The sequence below is a fragment of the Poecile atricapillus genome, chromosome W, assembly GCF_030490865.1.
Source record: "Poecile atricapillus isolate bPoeAtr1 chromosome W, bPoeAtr1.hap1, whole genome shotgun sequence".
Lineage (NCBI taxonomy): Eukaryota > Metazoa > Chordata > Aves > Passeriformes > Paridae > Poecile > Poecile atricapillus.
The window spans coordinates 62,664,146-62,684,052 of record NC_081288.1 but is presented as its reverse complement, the minus strand read 5'-3'; the positions used below and the strand labels follow the sequence as shown (position 1 = coordinate 62,684,052).

At 43.3% G+C, this 19,907-nt stretch overlaps 1 pseudogene; it reads left to right on the top strand.

Annotated features, from left to right (window-relative positions):
* The first annotated feature begins 1,248 nt into the window (after nt 1–1,248).
* On the top strand, nt 1,249–5,834 carry LOC131592105 (inositol 1,4,5-trisphosphate receptor-interacting protein-like 1; annotated as a pseudogene).
* Nucleotides 5,835–19,907: the final 14,073 nt, after the last annotated feature.

Sequence of the window (19,907 nt, the reverse complement as noted above, 5' to 3'; positions counted from 1 at the left end):
GCATTGTGCCCAAGTGTCCAAGAAGTCAATGGCATCCTAGCCTCTGTCAAAAGCAGTGCAGACAGCAGGAAGAGAGCAGTGATTGTCCTCCCCCATAGGGCACTGGTGAGGCTGTACCTCAAATCCTGCATTCAGTTATGCTCCCCTGACGACAAGAAAGACATGAAGATGCTTGAGTGTGTGCACAAAAGGGAAATGCAGATGGTGAACGGTCTGGAACACAAGTCTGATGAACAGCTGAGGGAGGTGCAGGAGTTGAGCACAGAGAAAAAGCACCTCAAGGGGACCTTACTGTTCTCTACATCTCCCTGAATGGAGCTTGTAGACAGGAGAGGGTCATTATATTCTCCAATACAACAAAGAATAAGACCAGAGGAAATTACCACAAGATGCACAAAAACAGATTTAGACTGGATTCTTTCAACAAATAAGATATCAAATTTGGGAACAGGATACCCAAGAATATGGTTGAGTCCCCACCCTTAGGCAGAGTGAAAAGTCATGTGGATGTAGAATTTTGGAACCCGGCTACTTGGTGGAGAAGGTAGGGCTAAGTATACAGTTGAACTATGTGAAATTCTGCGAATTTTAAAACCTTGAAGACTCAGAGATTTAACTGTAGCTCAGCATGGAGTCAAGGCTTAGACTCCAAGATCCTCAAGGCTGCCTTCCAACATAGATATCCATGAGATTGCCAATGGAAGGCAGCTGATAAGAGAGGCAAAAGAAAGACCAAGAGAAGTTCTTTGAAGAAGGTTCACTCAAAAGCTGTCTTGAGCAGTACACCAGAGCCGCTCTGGGTGGCTGAGCTGGCTCGGGGACAAAGGGCAGAGCTGGCCTGGCTGTGCTGTACCGTGACACCTGTGACATCACAGGGGACGTGTCACAATGGGGGCAGCTCTAAAACTCCCCAGCAGGAAACGCTGGCCCTGTATTGTTTGGGCAAGAGGTGAGTGCACACGTGGCGGGGAGGCTGGGCTGGGGATAAGGGCCAGGGCAGGAACGCTGCACGCGGGGTTGGCTTCTCCCCCTGCAGGCAGCGACAGCCCCTCATGGCACAGCCTTGGACAGGGCATCATGCTGCTGCTGCCGCTGGGGCAGCGGGACAGGCCTCGCTGCTTGCCACCTCTCTGGGGCCCTGTCCTTCCTGGCCCCAGATGCCTGGGATTGCCATCCCTGCTCCCCCCCACTGCCAGCTGCCTCCCTCCGTGCACCACTCAAGGCCTTCTCTCCATCCTTTTGCAGACCATGGATACGTGGGTATTGTGCTTCTTGCTCTTGCAAAGTGTCGTCCAGTACCCACAGCCCGTGAGTGATGGCTTGGACGAGGTGACACGCCTGCGAATGGAGGCACGTGCAAAGCTCCAGGAAGAGGAGAAGATACGGCTGGAGCGGGAGGTGGAGCAGCTGGCCCTGAAGCAGGGTGTCTGGGCCTGGGGAGAGCTGCTCTGCTCTGCCTTGCAGCACTGGCAGCTCTGGACTGTTGCTGAGCTCCTGCTCCTTCTCTTGGCCCTCTGGTGTATGCGGAGGAAAAGGAGCCTGAGGAGAGAGGAGCATGAAGAAGCAAACGATGGCGCAAATGAAGAGGAAGTCAGAAATGTGCATGCAAACGAAGAAGGTGTTGGAAATGAGGATGTTGGAAATGAAGAAGACAATGATGTGAACGGAGAGGAAAACAACAATGCAGATGGCCACGCGCAGGAAGTTGACCATGTTGCTGCTAACGAAGAAGGTGACGTTGGAAATGAAGTTGGCAATGAGGCTGCAAATGCAGCGAACAACAACGATGTCGGAAATGAAGTGGAAGAAGACCATGATCATGACGAGAACTTTGGAAGTATGGTAATGGATCGCGTAGAGTGGCCGCTACAGGACCTGCAGAGAGAGTGCAAGTGGACAACTGACCTGGTGGACAGTTTCACAATTTACTCTTGACGCGTCTTGTCCAGCAGTTTCTACCCCTTGCTACAATGAGCCATTGGGGTGGGCAGTGCCTTTGAAGGTTGGAGCCCCCGTGAGCAGGATGCTGTGTACCGGGTGCTCCTACCCATGACTCCTCCCCGAGGGCACAGCTTCCACCTAGAGCCGGGCACTGCAGGGAAGAAGTGCATGAGGAACTTCCCCATCCGCGTGCAGCAGGAGTGCACCTGCACCAGGGAGCAGTGGGGCGAGAACATGCTGTGCTTCCTGCACCACCCCCAGGAGCAGCTGAAAAGGTATCAGGATCCCAGCCTCCTTCACACCCTGTGCACAGGCTCCTACCTGGACGTGCAGAAATCTGGCCGCTGGTTCTACCAACTGCTGAGTGTAATTTATCTTTCTTTTCTTTGCCTCCTTTGGGCTCAATTCTCTAAGGATATAACTTTTCTCTAGTCTCTCAGCTTTCTTTGGGCTGAATTCTTCTGGGATCCTCCCTCGTGGGGAGTTTCACTTATCTCAGTCTTTATGATCTGAAGTAAACTCTCGAGCTTGTTAGAATCTTGTTTCTCGTGTTTATTGAAGGATCCTTACAAGACTTAACAGGTCTCTCTAGGCTGGTTACAAGGTTAATCTTTGCAATTTGGTACATTTCTTTCTTCTGATGGTACAAACAAGGCCTTGTGGCACACTTCGTGTCTGATACACAAAATGGCCCCGAACTACGCAGTTCTTTTATCTTTATACTTATTTTTATCCAATTGACAATAGACATGTATATTATTTTTCTTAATGACCCAATGACCCATCACCTCTGTGATGCACTGCGGCATTTTCTATCCAATCACTCACTATTACCCAAAAACCTCTAGGAGAAGAACATGAAGAAGAAAGAAGAAAGGACAAGGGACAACACCTTAAATCCTCCATCTTGTCTCCTGTTCTCGAAACTATTTTTTTCACCCAGTGGTTTAAGAAACTTTCTAATCTACACACCTACACTTTTAGCTTTTTCTATCTAACTTTAACATTTGTTTTCATGTATCACCATGAAAACATGATCATGAATTTCATATTATATGAAATTCAGTGTTTTCTTGGATCCCAGAACTAAATATTAAAAACAAGGGCACACAGTCTGTATTTCAAACTCCAACACTGAGAGCAGTCCGGCCGGCTTTGTTTCAGTCACACAATTGGCATTTAGTCCTGCTGCCCTCCAGACGCTCCTGCCAGTTCAAGGCGACCAATGGCACAGAAAGCTACCGGATTGAGGTGCTCTTTGGGGTGCGCCAAGGCAGCTCACACGTCTTTGTAAGCAGCCAGCCTAGGCAAGCCTTTACCACAAGCACGACCTGGCCGGAGACCTACGCCGTGGCAGAGATGAAGTTCTTTGAGTACATCGCCAGGCGGGCCCCTCCTGACAGCTTGCACCTTAAATGCCTGCAGTTCTTCACCCGTCTTCAGCTGGGCTTAGGCTTCTCCATCTATACCATGAAGACCATTGTCATGCACCTCCAGAATATCTTGCCCGTGTCACAGTGGCGCAGGAGACACTTTGTGATGCGACTGATCGATATCAGCGAGAGCCTGCGCACATGTGTGGAAGTGAGATGCCTCAACCTCTTCATTGTGGGCAACCGGAGGCTTCCTGAGGAGATCAGTTTGCCTCCAGAGCTCCTAACGGCTGGCACATGCAATCTCTTCCATGACCTGGTGATGGATCCGGTTGTCCACTCCCAGGCCATGAATAAGTATGTGGAGCTGCAGCAGTGGTTCCACCGAATCCTTAACAACGAACAGTGAAAGAGCTTCTCCCGCACAGAGCTCTGCTTGTGAGGCTCGCACCTGGCGGCAGAGAACCACGTCAGAGTACATGGGAAAAGAGGGAAGAATGTGGGACCCAGAGAGGGAAGGGAAATCTGCTGTGAAGCAGCACTATGCCAGCAGCAGCAGCAGCAGCAGCAGCAGCAGCAGCAGCAGCAGCAGCAGCAGCAGCAGCAGCAGCAGCAGGGCTGTGTCAGCAGTCTCCCCAGCACTGCTTGCAGTGATGAGCGGGTTGGCTACAAAGATCCAGGACCACAAAATAGGAAATACTCTGATTCCTTGCTTTGCTCTGTGGCGTGTGCGTGGAGAGTCAACAGATTCCCGGGGAGAAGCTGACACAGAGCTGAGCGTGCAGGACACGGAGAAGGCGCTGTTCAATCAGCACTGGCCATTGCTGCCACACCTTTCCTCTAGAGCAAAAGCACACTCGGGGAGTCCAAGCTGATGTAGCTGAAGAGGCCGTGGCGGCCAGGGCACTTGTGAGAGAGAATGCCATTAGCACCAGGACTGTGACTGCCCCCACCTCTTTCTTAGAATCCATTTTCACTTTTTTTCATTTTTCACCATGTGAAAGCAAAGATGCCGACCCCAGAATCCCAGACGAGTGTCTGTTTGGAAGCAGCACCGGTGGGATCGCACGACTGGTGCAGGGGTGCTCCGGCAGGGTGTTCCTGCTGTGCATTGCAAAGGATTGCGTTCAGATGGCCCTTGACTCTCTCCAGTGAGGGAGACTCCACAATCTCTGGGCAATGGCCAGGAACAGTCAATGGACAACATTGCTCCTTGTCCCCGGAAGGGAAACCTTTAGGTCAGCATTGTAGCAACTGTGTTGGAGCTGACCTGAAATTTGTATATATAAGAGAATACAAATTTTTATTTCATCCCTATGTATCTATATATATCTCCGGTGCATAGATATTATATACTGTAAAGCTTATCTGTTATCATATATAAAACTAAAGTATAATGAAAAACCAGTATAGTAAGAGAAATAATATCAAAAACACAAAATAGGTAATTGGGATGTCATGATAAGAGTTGTATATGTAATTATGTTTCAACACTACAGTGTAGCACAAATTTAGTGTCACTATCTGTTGTGACGCATGTTCATGCTCTTAGTGCATTTATATCCAGAAAGACTTTCAAAAAATAGCTATAACTTAGATAACATATTGATTACACCTAGAACATATATATCTAATATATTACATATATGATATAACTTCTTTTTTAACATACAAGTAAAGCCATAGATGTTGTCTCTGTCTGTTGGGGATACATCATTATGTTCCATAGTTAGTGCAATTAGGAGTGGCAAGCCGCAAATGCTTTGCTCTTGAGGCAATAAAGTGCAATCTTGCAGAATCTGCATCGTGCTAGACTTTCTTGATCTCAAGCAGACCTACAGAATTGGTAAATCTCACAAGCTGTGAATCTGGCTTTGTGGACAGTCTCCTTGAACTCAGCCAAGCTTAGAGTGCTGAATTGGTTCTAAGGAGAAATTCAGGCCGGCTGCCGCCAGCCCCTGTGATGACAGAATCACAGAACAGCTTGGCTTGGAAGGGTCCTTAGAAATTGCCGTCTTCCAGCCCTGCTGCCAAGGCCAGGGACTCCTTCCACTAGGCCGCTTTGCTGCAAGCCCCGTCCAACCTGGCCTGGAACCCTGCCAAGATGGGGCAGCCACAGCTGCTGTGGGCAGCGTGGGCCAGGGCCTCACCAGCCTCCGAGCCAAGAATTTCTTCCCCATCCCCAGCCTGAGCCCACGCTCTGTCAGTGGGAAGCCACCGGCCCTGGTGCCATCCCCGCAGGCCCTTGCACACAGCCCCTCTGCAGGCCTGTGCTTAGGTCCCGTGCAGAGCCTGAAGGGCCGCAGGAAGGTGCCTCCAGACAAAGGTCTTGGAGAGCACTGGGGCCACGAGTGCCACTATCAGGGCCGCAAGCAGGGCCAGCTGTGGCCGTGGAGCCGGGAGGCCGCAGGGCGGGTGCTGAGGCCCTGCCAGCTGGAGCTGGGAGCTCTGGAGTGCGGCTGGCAGAGAGCCATGGGAGACCCGTGCAGCAGCAAGGACACGGGGCTCCTGATGTGTTAGAAAGCGGAGAAGAGCTTGAGAAGGGGCACTGAAGGATCAGGGCATCTCCCTGTGTGTGAAAAATTCACAGCACCTGAGGTTTATGTCCGGAAAAGACACAGAGGAGTCCTGAAACATTATTTGAATAAAGGGAGAGGCCATGAGGCATTTCCCATGGGCTGTCTGGAATTGTCGAGGCACAGGACAAGGGCACAGCCTCCGTTTAGATCCAAATTCCTCTTCCTTCCCGCACTGCCGGAGGTACTCGGAAGGCACAGACTTCCCAAACTGTCTGCTCTATGGCCCCCTCTCATAGGCACCCTCTGTTTTATTTGTACATATATATATATAACCCTGCAGAAGGGACAGGCAAGGAAGGTGAGGCGCTGGGGTCACCATCTATGTAAGAGGGGCTTCCAACTGTCTAGAGCTTAAGGATGGTGCAGACTGGGTTGAGGATTTATGGGTAAGAATCAGGGGAAGGCCAACAACACCAGCCTGTGACTCTTGGAAAGCGCTTCATCACTGCACTCTGTGTGGCTGTGCCTATTTATGGACAAGCAGACAGAGCAATATACTTGGAACTGGTCACACAAAAGACATCTTTCTAATGCAGGACGTCTTGTCATTGTGCTGGGAAACTCTTTCAAGAGCAGAAAAAATGAACGCTCCCCCAGAGGCCTGCTACACAAGTGGTTGTGGCGAAGCAAGAGGATGCCGTCATTCTCATCGTTCAGATGAGCAGGAAGTTTGAAACTAACGTGTACTTTTTACAGGTGGCAGTTGGTTATATTGCCATTTTATTCCAAGGGTGGAGGGTTGTTCTTTTATTTATGTGTGCATATCAAATATTTTTCTTGGTTCTTTCTAGGCTAACTTATTTTTTTTGCTCTCATGTTGAAATTTTCTTTTTAGTTCAATTAATTCCAGTGCTATTAGGCAGAAAGAATGACACCAAAAACAAGGTATTTGAGCATAGGAATCTAGACTTCTGTATCACAAATACATAAACTATCTATAAACAGTGTAATATAAATAAATCATCCTTTCTTACTTATATTGTATTACAAAGAGGAATGAGTGTGTTCTGAGTGAAAGGCTTCTGTCTGTAAACTTAATGTGATTTGCTGTATTTTCATATTAAGGGAAAATTAATGTAAAATCAGGCACAATTTTTTGTTTTTTTGTTTTCCTTTGCTCACTTGTCTACTTTTTCTACTCCTTCACTTCTTTTCCTTGAGGAAAAAAACCCATGGCTTATTTTCTGCTTCATCCATGAGCCAGGCGTTTAATAAATGGAACTAAAGATTTTAATTTTCTACCCCCTCTCCTTCATGAAAGGAGGAGGACTGAGGAGAATAAAATATTTATTTTTTTGTATCAGGTAAAAACTTGGTAAAATATCTTTCCCAAGGGGATTTTTTTGAGGGAAAATTAGAAACTTCTGGGCCAATTTCAGTAGTGAAATGGCACTTTGGATTGGACACATTTGATTCCTCAGCATCTCTGAATGGTTTTGCAGATGACAGCTACTGAGTGGTATCAGAAACATCAGTGGTGTCTGAGGAAAGGACTGGAAGGCTGCTGCTCATGGAAGGACTGATGCAGACAGGCAGCAAACATACAGCTGAATTGATCTCAATAAACACACAGTTGTTGGATGACAGAAGAGGGGTAGAATGGGGCTTAACATCTTGTTGGGTGGAGGGAAAAATCCCAAAGAACATTTAGCTCCAACAGGGGATTGCAGAATCTCTTCCATTGGGCCACTTTACTGCCAGAGGGACTCAAAGAGCTTCTCCCACCAGTCCAAATCCTACATGTGGAATGAGAGCGACCTCTTAATTTCTCAGCAATATTATTCTTCTTCTGGGTCATGCAGCATAGTATGAGGCCAATTTTCCAGCCGTGCTATGGCAGTCATCTAACCTCACATCACCGCTCCCACCTTCTTTTACAAGTGTGTCTATTCATTCTCCCATCTACAAGGTTTGTTTTCAGGATTCAAATGGCAAGGATGGAGGACTACCTGGGACTGTTTAACCACTGCCAAGCTTCCCATTGTCATTTATATTTGTTTGGTAATTCCCAAGAACAAGCATTTTCATAACAAACACGTTTTTGTTTTTTTTTTTCCTGAGTCCTCTGAACTGCTTCAGAAATGCCAGTTAGCCATTCTGTGCCATTCTGTCCTAAGGTAGGGGTGCACTGCTTTGGGCTGTGGTAGTTTTCTTCACAGTAGCTTATGCATGTTCTGTCCATGTTAGGTTTTGGCAACCTATTGAAGAAGAAGGGTTGTTGTTCTTTCTTGTCCCTTTGTGTTTTATCCAAGTTACACTGAATTTCTAAGCTACCCCGATGAGAACACCTGCCCTCTGCTCACTGAGCCCTTATTCCAGGGCTTTTCAGCTCTGAAAAGGGCCTACTTAGAGGATTTCCCCACAAAATAAAATTATACAACACACATTCCCCTTACATATATTTATATATATTATACCCTAACATGACAGAATTATTTCCTGATGCAGCCTATTGAGTTGTTCTGTGCTAGAGGTTTGCAGCAGAGGGGACAAAGCCATTCCTTGGGACAAACTGCACCAGTGCTTTGTTTTTATTGCATATTTTATCAAAATTTTCCTCTGTACAGTTCCATTCAGTTTTCTCCAGTGGTATTCCTGCTTTGCAGTTCTCCAGTTTATCTTTCAAGTTACTTTTATTTTTCATTTTTGTTTGGCCAAGCCCAACACATTTAGCAAGCCTAACTTTTCTTCATCAGCCAGCTCCTTTCCCCAAAACTTTGTTGATTTCATGGATACTTCACAGCCAACTTTGTACCTCAGTTGAGACATCTAAGAGGAGAGAAGCTGTAACACTTGTATTCTCAGATTAGGAAATATTTAATTATGCCATGGGGCAAGAATCACTCTGAACATGACAGAAATGTCATTAATGACGTATTGTAGCACAGATCCAGAGAGCACCATGCTGAGTTGTTGTGTACCCATGGGAGGGGTGTTGCTATATTTTATATATTAGCAAAGGCCTGTATGCACAAACCAGCCTTTGAACTAAGTCGTAATATTAAGGGCTAAAGTCCTTGAAACCTTCATGCAGAAGAGAGAGTAAAGCAAAACAATATCCCTGTGTGTAAGAGAAAAAATGTAAACTGTGTGTGTTAGCCAATAGTAGCTTGCTCTGCCCGCAGACCCTGTAGAACCCTATAAAGGTGTGCTAAAGATAGAAATAAACTGGCATTCACGATTACTTCTGTGAAGAGTGGTGAACAGCTCGGGGGTCTTCTCAATATTTGGCGCTCCGACCAGGGACACCCTGCGGGCAGAAGGACTCTGGAGTCATCGGAGTGGATCTGGGCACTGCGTCGAGGGCTTGGATCGGCACCAGATAGGCAGCCTGAGCGCGGTGAGACGCGGAGCGGTTAGACGTGGAAGTAGGGCTGCTGGGGGGGGGCCCAAAGGCAAGGGCGTAGTAGAAGGGTCGCAACCTTCCCTCTTGCGGGGTGCTGTCGTCATGGATGTGGAATTTGCGGCAGTAAATCAACTGCTTCTCAGCATCCTCGTTAAACGAGGCGAAGCAGCCCAGGAAAGGGACCTGGATATGCTCATTATATGGGCTAATTGTCTTGAGCATTTGCAGTGCTCACTGCTTCTTGCGGGGCAAGAACGGACTGATATATCGGCTCTGATATGGGAAACGGCAATTACGGAAAAGAGCAAGGACACTGTGTTTCTCGGTCGAACTTGGCAGATTGTAATTAATACCTTAAAAAACAGAAAAGTGAGATATGCTGAGGATGTGAGCCCTGTAATTCTACCTGTGTCACAGTGGCAGATGCCTTTACCTCCCACTGCTGGGCAAGCTCTCCTATCTATATTGCCCATGGAGAGAGGGAGGGAGAGTTAGGGAGAAAAAAAAATAATGAGAAAAAAGTTCCACAGGGAACGCTGAAACAACGAACAGAATCTGTTCAGTTATGGCAGGATGTGATACATCCAGAACTATTTGCTTCATTTTTGGAGTCACTTTTAGCACTACAACCTTATTTAAGTTCCATCTTTACCACCCTGGAAGAAAAGAAGCCAAATTTAAATTGGTTTCCACCCGAACCAGAGGGACATGAGGGAGCGAGGTGAGCGCAAAGAACAAAGGTACCCTGGGGGTAGAAGCAGCGCAAGAAAAGTTCCAAGGCCTCTGATCGCCGTTGTTAGCACCTGGCCGTGAGAGACTTTTCGTGTAAAATCGCCTGCTTTTGCAAAAGTATGCCTTTTTTCCTCTATCAGCAAACAACAAGAGAGATTGAGAGAAAAAACTGCATTTGTTAAAGTTAACTTTGTGAGGCTTTTTTTTTCTTTCTCTCCGTTTTTCCTCGCTGCGAGAGTATGTGGAGAATGTGAAGAAAGATAAGAGCAGAGCTGCAGCAGCGGCAGGGCGGGCAGTCCACCCCCCCGCTCCCTCTCTCGGCGGGGGCACTGAGATGGTGCCTGGTTTGTTGTCGTGATTTATTGGGTTTTCAAAATGTTTTTATATACCATTGTAGAGTTAATTTTGTGTTTTAAGTAATTGTGAGTTTATGCAATTGCAGTTTTTAGGATTTTACTATAGAAATTATTGTGGTTTTTTAAAAGTTAAGAAAAGAGAAAAAAAAAAAAAAGTGTTTAAGGTGAATACTAACAGAAGTTGCTTTGCAATAATTGGTTTTAGAACTCAAGGTTAAAATATGGTGTGATTTATAGCTTTTAGGAAAACCTTTTTCCAATTAGTGTTATCTACAGAAGAGATTTGTGGTTTAAAAGATAATTAGTCAAGAGAATTTTACTGTATAAGACAAAGTTAAGTTAAGGTATATATTATCTATTTGCTCGTTTTTTCCACAATTTTAATAAGGGAATTTTAATGTAAGTCTTTTGTTATATAAACACATATAACTGCATATTTACCAATTTGGATTTTAGATTTTAGTTTAAAAATTGGACTTAATGTTTTTGAAAAGTGCTACAAAAGCTGGATGGCAACTTGCCAAATCCTGTGTTGTTGTGGTGGTTTTTCTTCAGAAAAACTACACTTTAAAATCCTAACCAATTTAAGCATATACTAGGCAAATTTCTATTATGAATAAGTATTTTTAGTAACATTTGCAGTTATTGTGGGTTATTTTCAAAGCTAGATGACATAAAATTGTGATGTGTTTGCTACATTTTTATAATCTTTATAGTGAATCCATGTTATTGTTATATAGTGTTTAAAAGGTATATATTAAGCTTTTAGCTGCTTTTTTGTAGTAACAGAATAAGATTAAGTTAAGTTTTCATTTAATATAGATTAAGTGTTAATAGAATTAAGGATAGTCAAGTTTTATAATGTTTAGGCTTGAATGCTTTTAAGTTAAGTTTTCTAACTTAGATATTCCTTTAAGGTTAAGTTTGTTATTTCCTTTTGTCATATATAATTATGTGGAGTTTAGAACAGTTTGCTATGCTGTAAGCATCTCATAGCTGCTACTATTGAGAACCTTGTTTTAGAAATGAGTTAAGAGGCATCCTTCCAGTTTAAAGCCAGGCCCTGGCCAAGCCTTGACTTTACCTGGACAGAATGTTTGCCAACAGATCCAGATGTTTTCTGTCCCAAATCAGTATTTGAGTCACTTTTTGACTCAGCAATTTGACCCTATTAATATGACAGCTGGATCAATTTTGAAGTGGGCTTGGAGAGTCATTTTCCGGAGGTGATGATCCAGTCCTTCACTGATTTTTGTTTCTGTTTGTTTGCTAACTATGGGATGCTGGTGCAGTGTTTTAGTAATTAATAGCAGTTTTATATTATATATGTTATTAATAATGTTTAAGTTTTAATTGATTTTTAACTGGTATAAGTTCTTATTAATTGTGTATATGGTTTTGTGTTGCTGTTGTTGCTTATAACAGAAGTACATCTCATTTTTATTTTTTTTTTTTTTTAAGAAAAAACGGGGGAAAATGGATGCCCCACAAGCATTTAATTAGTATAATTTATTAACTTCAAGGAGAGAAGTGTCTGTGTTTTGTTGGCAGGTTCAAAAAGGTCACCTGTCCATCTGACCAGACTGTCTGCCTCTGAACACATGAGATCCAGTGAACAGAGAAGTCATCACACAGCCGTGGTACTCCAGCCATGGATCAGAAGTGGACCTGTCAGGACACAGTTGTGTCTGAACACTACATAGACAGTTGCCAACAGAAATTTTATGTTGTTATTATGATGTTGTGTCTCTACCAATTTTTCAGGCATCCTTTAAGATTTAGAAGGATCTGAAGAACAATTTGAACATCAAAGCCCTCAGTCACCGATCAACTGCCAGCTGACATCACAGGAGCAGTGAACGTTCCAGGACTGAATCGTGCTGGAGAAATTCTGTAGAAGATCTAAGAAGTGTAGAGACTCCATCTAATTGTATATAAGGCAAATTGTAGTTGTGTGTTTACCCTTTCAGCAAATTGCTTTCATGCCTAGACTACATATATACCAGAGCACTTGTGTTAAAAGTAGTTAGATAATAGTTTAAGTGTTTAGCTTGTGTAGTAATTGTTATGTTAGTATAAAGTATAAGTATTCCCTCTTTAAGAAGTAGTGTAAGCATCTTTGAAAGTTCATTTAACGATTGAAGTTCTAGCTGTGAGTTTGCAAATATGGTGTCATTTACATGGTAAAATGCTTATGGTAATTGTGTTGTGTATAGTCATGACCAACTGTCTGCTAACATCCAAAAGTGACAGAATATATGGGTCACTCTGGCACATTGAACTGGCCAAAGGTCAATGTGTTTGAGCCTAGCCACCCCTGGAGATCCTTTCGCACCTGTCTCACAGGAGTCCCTGAATGGGATCCTCAAGCATTTAAAAGTTTAATTAGTAATGAGACTCAACTGAATCGATTGGCAATGTTGCAAGAGTGCAGTCGCACTGCTGGCTTCACATTAAGACAACTTGAAGCCTGTTAGCAAGCAAAAATTACCAAAGTTCTTAATGTTACAACCCTCAGAAGAATTGGATTTGTTATGTTCCACCAATACCTCGGGTGGATGGATAATGTTTGAACCCCCGACAAAAAGTCATTCTAACAAAGTAATACAGCACTGGGTTGCAGTCAACCCTATAGCTGATCTCGTTACTACCATTGAAAGTAAAGCCTTTATTCGTGGTGCAATCTCACAGGACAATTACCAAAGCGATTACCTAGTTCCATATTCCTAATCTGTGGAGATAGAGCATGGAATTAGATTCCTGCTAATCCACATGGAAGACCCTGTTATCTTAGGAAACTCACTTTGTTCCACCCAAGCTTACATCTATTGTTGAATATAGCTAGCAAAATGAAGAACATCAAACAGTCAAGGCGAAGCCTGAATGAATTAAGGCCTAGCAACTCTAAAAAGGCTCGCTTGCTGGACTAGGAAAGAATTAAACTTAACATCCACAATGTTAAGTGAGCTTTCAGCCGATGTGAGTAGTGTGTATCATGCAGTACTATGAAATCAAGTTGCAATTGACCTTTTGCTCTTAGCACAAGGACATGGTTGTGGAGAGTTTGAAGGCATGTGCTGCTTGGATCTTACTGATCATTCAGCTTCCATCCATGAGCAACTACAACAGCTACAGGATGAGTTGCATGCCCTGAAAGAAGATAGTGACCCCATTGGAAGTTGGTTCGCCAGCTGAGGCATCACTGGATGGTTGAGGTCTCTTATGCTAGAAGGGGGACGGACTTTACTTATAATGTTAATTGGGATGACAGTCTAAGTTGTAGGTTATCTTATCCAAAGCCTGGTTTGTGCAAAAGAGAAAGGGGGATTTGTTGCTATATTTTATATATTAGCAAAGGCCTGTATGCACAAACCAGCCTTTGAACTAAGTCGTAATATTAAGGGCTAAAGTCCTTGAAACCTTCATGCAGAAGAGAGAGTAAAGCAAAACAATATCCCTGTGTGTAAGAGAAAAAATGTAAACTGTGTGTGTTAGCCAATAGTAGCTTGCTCTGCCCGCAGACCCTGTAGAACCCTATAAAGGTGTGCTAAAGATAGAAATAAACTGGCATTCACGATTACTTCTGTGAAGAGTGGTGAACAGCTCGGGGGTCTTCTCAATAGAGGGGTACACATGTGGGTTTTTTTTCCCACAACTTTAGATGTGAGCTGGTGGGGAGGGTGGGATCTGCACATCGATGTGGCCAAGAAGTTCAAATCCTTAATGTGTTATTGTGTCCTGCCAGCCAATGGAGAAGGAGTCATTGGGAGTCTCAAAAAGAAAGGAAAAGCAAATATTTTATGGGCTTTTTAATGAAATTCTATGATTGACTATTTAACTAAGAAATTATAACTAATGTAGATGTAAATGGGATTTTTAAGTGAATTGCTCTAAGACAACTTAATGATTTACAGTAGTTTAATCTTTTACTCATTTCTATTCCAGATTTCTTTCATTTTTTTAGTGCGACAGAAAAATAAATCTCTCTGTAGAGAGAAATCACCTGGACAGTGAGACTGAAATGTGCCTGGAATCACATTCCTCTATTATATCTGAACCTATTGTAGTATTTTACCAAATTTCTCATGAAAATAGATATTTTCTCCTATATATGTTTGAAACATGCTTCTGTGCTGCTTGACTACAGCATTAGCAGAGGCAAAGGTAAAAGCAATACAGACATAAGCAGAGCCAATTCTGCCTGTTTGATCTTGTTTTCTCTGTTAATCAGCCTCTGAAATGAAAAAAGTATAGTAAAAGGTCTTTTTCAAAACCTATTTATTCTCAAGGGCTTAGGCACTGAGTTCCTTTCCTAATTTTCAGTAAAATAGTGAAAAAAAAATAAAAAATTCAAGAACATAGCTTGCAAACAGATGAACTTAAAGGCCTTCCAAAAGGTGTTAGCAATTGCAGTTGTTACTTCTGAATTCTTTGAGATTTTCCAGGTAACATCAGAAACTGTTTATATCTAGTTTACTTTTTGTTTGTAGGTTTCTTATTTACACAAAGCTTGAATAACAGTGAGAGGCATTTTTGGCATTCAACAAATAATTATTTCCTCTCACTGCAGGACTATCTCTCCATCTCCAAAAGGACTCCCTCCTGAGTAGATTTAGGCAGGAACATGTGCTAAAGCACAGCTTTGGTTGCCTGAAACACTTCACTCCCATGCTATGGAACTCTTCCAGCTTGTTGGCTTACACTCAGTTGTAATCCAGGGAAATCACTGCAACAGCCAAAGGCATATTTCCATGATGATGCCTTACGCCTGAAGAAGGACAATCCCTTGGAGTGCTCTCTGAATCTGCTGTCTTATGGAACTGAGTATTTATAAACGTGCCACAGAAATAATATCTCAGTTTGCCTCTCTTTTCTGACTCACTTCTGCTTCAAAATATCTGGGAAGGAGGAATGAAATGTTTGAATGCTGACAAATACCATTACAATTTAAGAAGCGACAACCTAGGAGCCCTAGGCTTTTCTCCCACTATATCCTCAGGATCTCCTCCGTGCTGTAATGACTGGTAGAAATCTCAGGCACTTGTGGTCAGCGTGGCAGTAACTCTGCGAATCCTGAGAGCCATCCAGATGACCCCATTCCTAATCTAGAAATTGGGGTGAACAGAACCCTGAATCCATGGCATGCCCTTTATGCAATTTTTGTGTGACCAAAGATGGATTTTTAAAAATTATTTATTTATGCTTGTGTTTTACCATACACATACATATGTGCATACGAATACCTCAGAGTGACATTTTATACCTAAAATCAAGGTCAATTTTTTTTTTTTTTCACTGAATAATAATTGTGAAAGCAGTGAAATTTTGGAACAGGTGGAGCATGTTGAGCTATGGAGGTTGAAAGAAAGGCAATGATATTCAACTTGGTAGGAAAGTAAGTGCTTTTTAACTTCAGCTTTTAGAGCTGTATCTAGCTGTTCTTTCCCTGCCTGTCTTCACACTCAGTCTGTGGTTGGTGGTTGCCTGAGGCACAGAAGAAAGTCTGAGTATCAGAAACCTGTGCTGCAGAATGAGGAAGATCCTTTGATGGAGACATCAAGATATAATGCCACCTTCTTTTGCAATTTTGTTTAAAATGGATAATTTAATTTTTTAACATCCTCAGAGTTTCTCATTTAACTTTTCCCCATAAAAATCACCAATTGCTTCAAAATCAAACTAGCCAAGACCCTTTATTAGAAATACCAGAGTTCATCAGGAAACTGCAACTAATTGGAGAGAACAATGTATGCACCAAAGTAGGTTTAAAACAAAAAACTCCTAAATCTTCAAGTCAGGGAGTGCTATTGTTTAGAAAGCTTATTTAGTTAACACACTGGCTTTTGCATACAAACTACTGAAAGCTGTCACCATCACATCAGCATTTTTCCACTTCTTTGTAAAATGTATGGATTCTGGACTTTTCCATGGCAAAACTCTGAAAGAGCTTGGTTTTCATGAGTTTTGAAGTTAAACTTGCTGACTTCTTAGTTTGAAATTATAATTTTATTTTAAATTTTAGTTAATCTTAAAGGCATTTTAAAAGTCTCTAAATTAGTTATAGTTTATTTATACCTTTTTTTTTTCCTGTCTGAAAGGAATGATGCATGTTGATTGGAAATTCATTTTTTATTGTTGAAAAATTTTATACAGCTTTTCTGTGGTTTAACCAAGCAACTCTGTGTATAGAAAATCTAGCTCTGGACACTAAGGTGCAATAATATTAATAATAACAAAAATACACAAATAACTTCTCTTGCCCATGTGTGTTCCTATCTGATCCCTGGTCCTGGAAAACCAGCTTTTCAGTGAAGATCACTAATTACATCCTCACCTGAGGCTTAGGTATCTGGACTGGCGGATACACTGAGCACAATTGGAATCAAGCTGGGCTGTGTGTGTATCCATTTTTGTATTTGTTCACTGGACAGAGGCTATTAATTCAAAAATAGGTACCGTACTATAAGCAATAATGTCATAGAGGCCCTGTGTGAAAAGCTAATTGCTCTGGCTTCAGAAGAAATGTGAGCAGCAGGCAGTAAAGAGAGATGGGGGTAGAGGAAGTAGAAGGAGGACAGCTGCCCATGAGTGGTGTCCTGTGTGCAAAGGCCTTCCAAGGCACCCTGTGGAAAACCTGCGTGTGATCAGATGTTTAAAAAGTGTGTCTTCATGTATGTGTGTACAGGAAATGAATTTAGATTCCCCCCTATGCCTTCAATTTTAGACATTCCAGCTGCTGGCTGCTTGCTGCTCTGCCTTTTATGCTCTCTCTTTTAGTATGTTTGTGTGTATTGCCTGAAGTTGAGGTCAAAAATCAAACTGTGGAATCACAGAATCAGCTGAGATGGAAGGGACCCACAAGGATCGAGTCCAGCTCCTGGTCCTGCCCAGGACACCCCAACAATCCCACCTTGTGCATCCCTGAGAGCATTGTCCAAATGTTCCCGGAGCTCTGGCAGTCTTGGGGCCATGACCATTGCCCAAGGAGCCTGTTCAGTGCCCCAACACCCTCTGGGAGAAGAACCTTTTCCTGATATCCATCCTAACTCGCCCCTGACTCAGCTTCTGGTGTTCCCTCATGTCCTGTCCCTGGTCAAGCAGAGCAGAGATCAGGGCCTGCCCCTCAGCTTCCCTCATGAGGGTGTTGAAGAGCACCATGAGCTCTGGCCTCAGTCTCCTTCAGCTGAACAGACCAAATGCCCTCAGCTGCTCCTCACATGGCCTCCCCTCCAGATCCTTCACCATGCCCATGGCCTCCTTTGGACGCTCTCTAACAGCATGTCTTCTTTACATCATAGTGACAAAAGCTGCCCCAGAACTTGAGGTGAGGGTGTCCTCATGCAAAGCAGAGTGGGACAATCCCCTTCCCACTGACTGTCTCGTTCTCATTTAGCCCAACCCAGTCTCCAGATCCCAAACTTTGGATTTGGGATGTACACAGCCTGGCTGTCCTCCGCCAACAGGTGTGAAGCCTTCCTGAGGTGGGAACACCCTTGGTGGCACCAAGCAGATGGTGAGTTTGTTGGCAGTCGAGCCCTGGCAACTCTGCGAGAAAAAATGAGGCTGAGGTTTTGGTGATTTTTCAGTTCTCATGTCATAACTCTTCTGCTGATGGCAAAAACAATATGGGATCATGAAAAGCACCTACTGCCCTCTTCAAACTGCCGCCCTTACATGGAAAGTAGCAGCTTTTCAAAAAAATTAGCAGAGAAAAGCCCATTCCTGTTCACAAGCTCACATTTTCTGAAGCAAGTAAATTATCCTGTCTGAAGGTTTTAATCTGAAAAAAACATAATCTACTCTAAGGAAGATATCTAACATCCATGTAGATGGCCAAAGTGAGGCGTAGTTCTGAAAGCAACCACAAGCAGGGCTCTGTGCGGGCAATACTGAGCAATTTCAATAATTGTTGGTTTTATCAGCCCTGCCTCCAAAAGAACTGAATACATAATGTAAGATTACAGAACAGCACTGTCATTCAGCTACTGCTGAGACATGGGGAGAGATTAGTGTTATTATGCATTTAAATTATGGGGCAGGTAGATTAACGATGTGCAAATTAGCTTCGTTCTATTACAAGTAATTTTTGCTTTCATTTGCTACTATCATCCCCCAATGCCAACATTGTCTTACATTTATGATGCTCAAATGGTAAATTAAATGCCAAATTATATATCGATTCACCTAATTTTCCCTGCTGAAAGGCATTGAATACAGAGAAAGTTTTTGCTTCCATGTACCTCTGCTGCCCCTTTGTCAACATTTGCTATCAGAAAACATTCACAACGTGCAGCTTACTTTAAATTGCAGGGCTTTGGGACCATCTATTATTCTTTAGCTTTTCAATTAGAGACAAAGTATTAATTCAGTCTGCAGGTTGCTCTGCCTTCTTGGCAATTCTCACTGTATCATTATCATATGATCATTTTCTGTTTGCTGTATTCCTTATGGCAAAGAGATTTTTTTTTTTTCTGTGGGATTGTTAAAAAGATTTACTGCTTTGAATGTCAAAATGCAGTATTTCTTTCACCAGACACTTTTTACCTTGTAATGCATCCACAAAGTGTCAGCAGTCACCTCCTTCACTCTCTGGTTATGTTGTCTGTGGTGAACACATTTTCCCATTAATCTCACTGTTAAACCTTTTTTTATTTTTCTTTTAATATCATGGCAGATGTGAGTCCATGCATGCAAAGTTTGAAAATTCCTTAGTTTTTGATTCTAACTTTTCTTTGGATGGAAGTGTCTTGCTCATTGAAAATAATAATTAATTTCACTGGGACTACATAGGCATAAGGACAACTCAACCCAGTTGAGGTTAGCAGCATCTGCTTCTTTATGCTATCAGTTTTAAAAAAAATAAAAAGAGTTAGCTGGTGCATATCCTACATGTCATAAGAGAAAAGATAATGTCTGAGATGTGTGTTTTTCTCAGCTCTGATATTTTGTCCTGAGCATTTTTCTACCCTGCAGTCAGAATTACCTGGGTGCTGGCAGTGGGTGAACCCCTTTTAGCCCCAGCTTGCTTTGGATGCTGCATGCTTGCTGCACAGCATCTCTCCTCAGCACTGGAGTTGACAGGATTCCATGATGGATCTTTGGATTTCCTTTGCCTCTACTCTCTCTGATCCAACATCTCTCACACAAAAACCGGTGCAGCTGCTTGGCCCTTGGCTGGGGTTGTCCCTGCACTCCTCATCCCTGCCTGTCCTCCTTTCGTGTCAGGAGCTGCTGGATTTGGGGATGGGGCTGCACCTCCCCAGAACAAATAACACCCCAAGAAGCACAGGAGTGAGGAACAATGTGAGTGCTCTGTCCCTCAGCCCACCCTTGGACTGGGACATTGCACTGGTTTGGCGGGGTTTAAAATGGCAGAATTGCAGTACAGATCAGTGTGGAACACACATCAGAGCTCAGGAATTCTCACAGGACACAAAGCATGAATTGTGCCAGCTCTTCTGTAATTCCAGGTAATGACTTTTAAAAGGCTCTTAGCATGTTTAAAGGCCTCCTTCAACCCAGTTCTCTGTGAGTAGTGAAGATTTTAAAGCAGCTCTGACTTATCTAAAAGTCACACTTC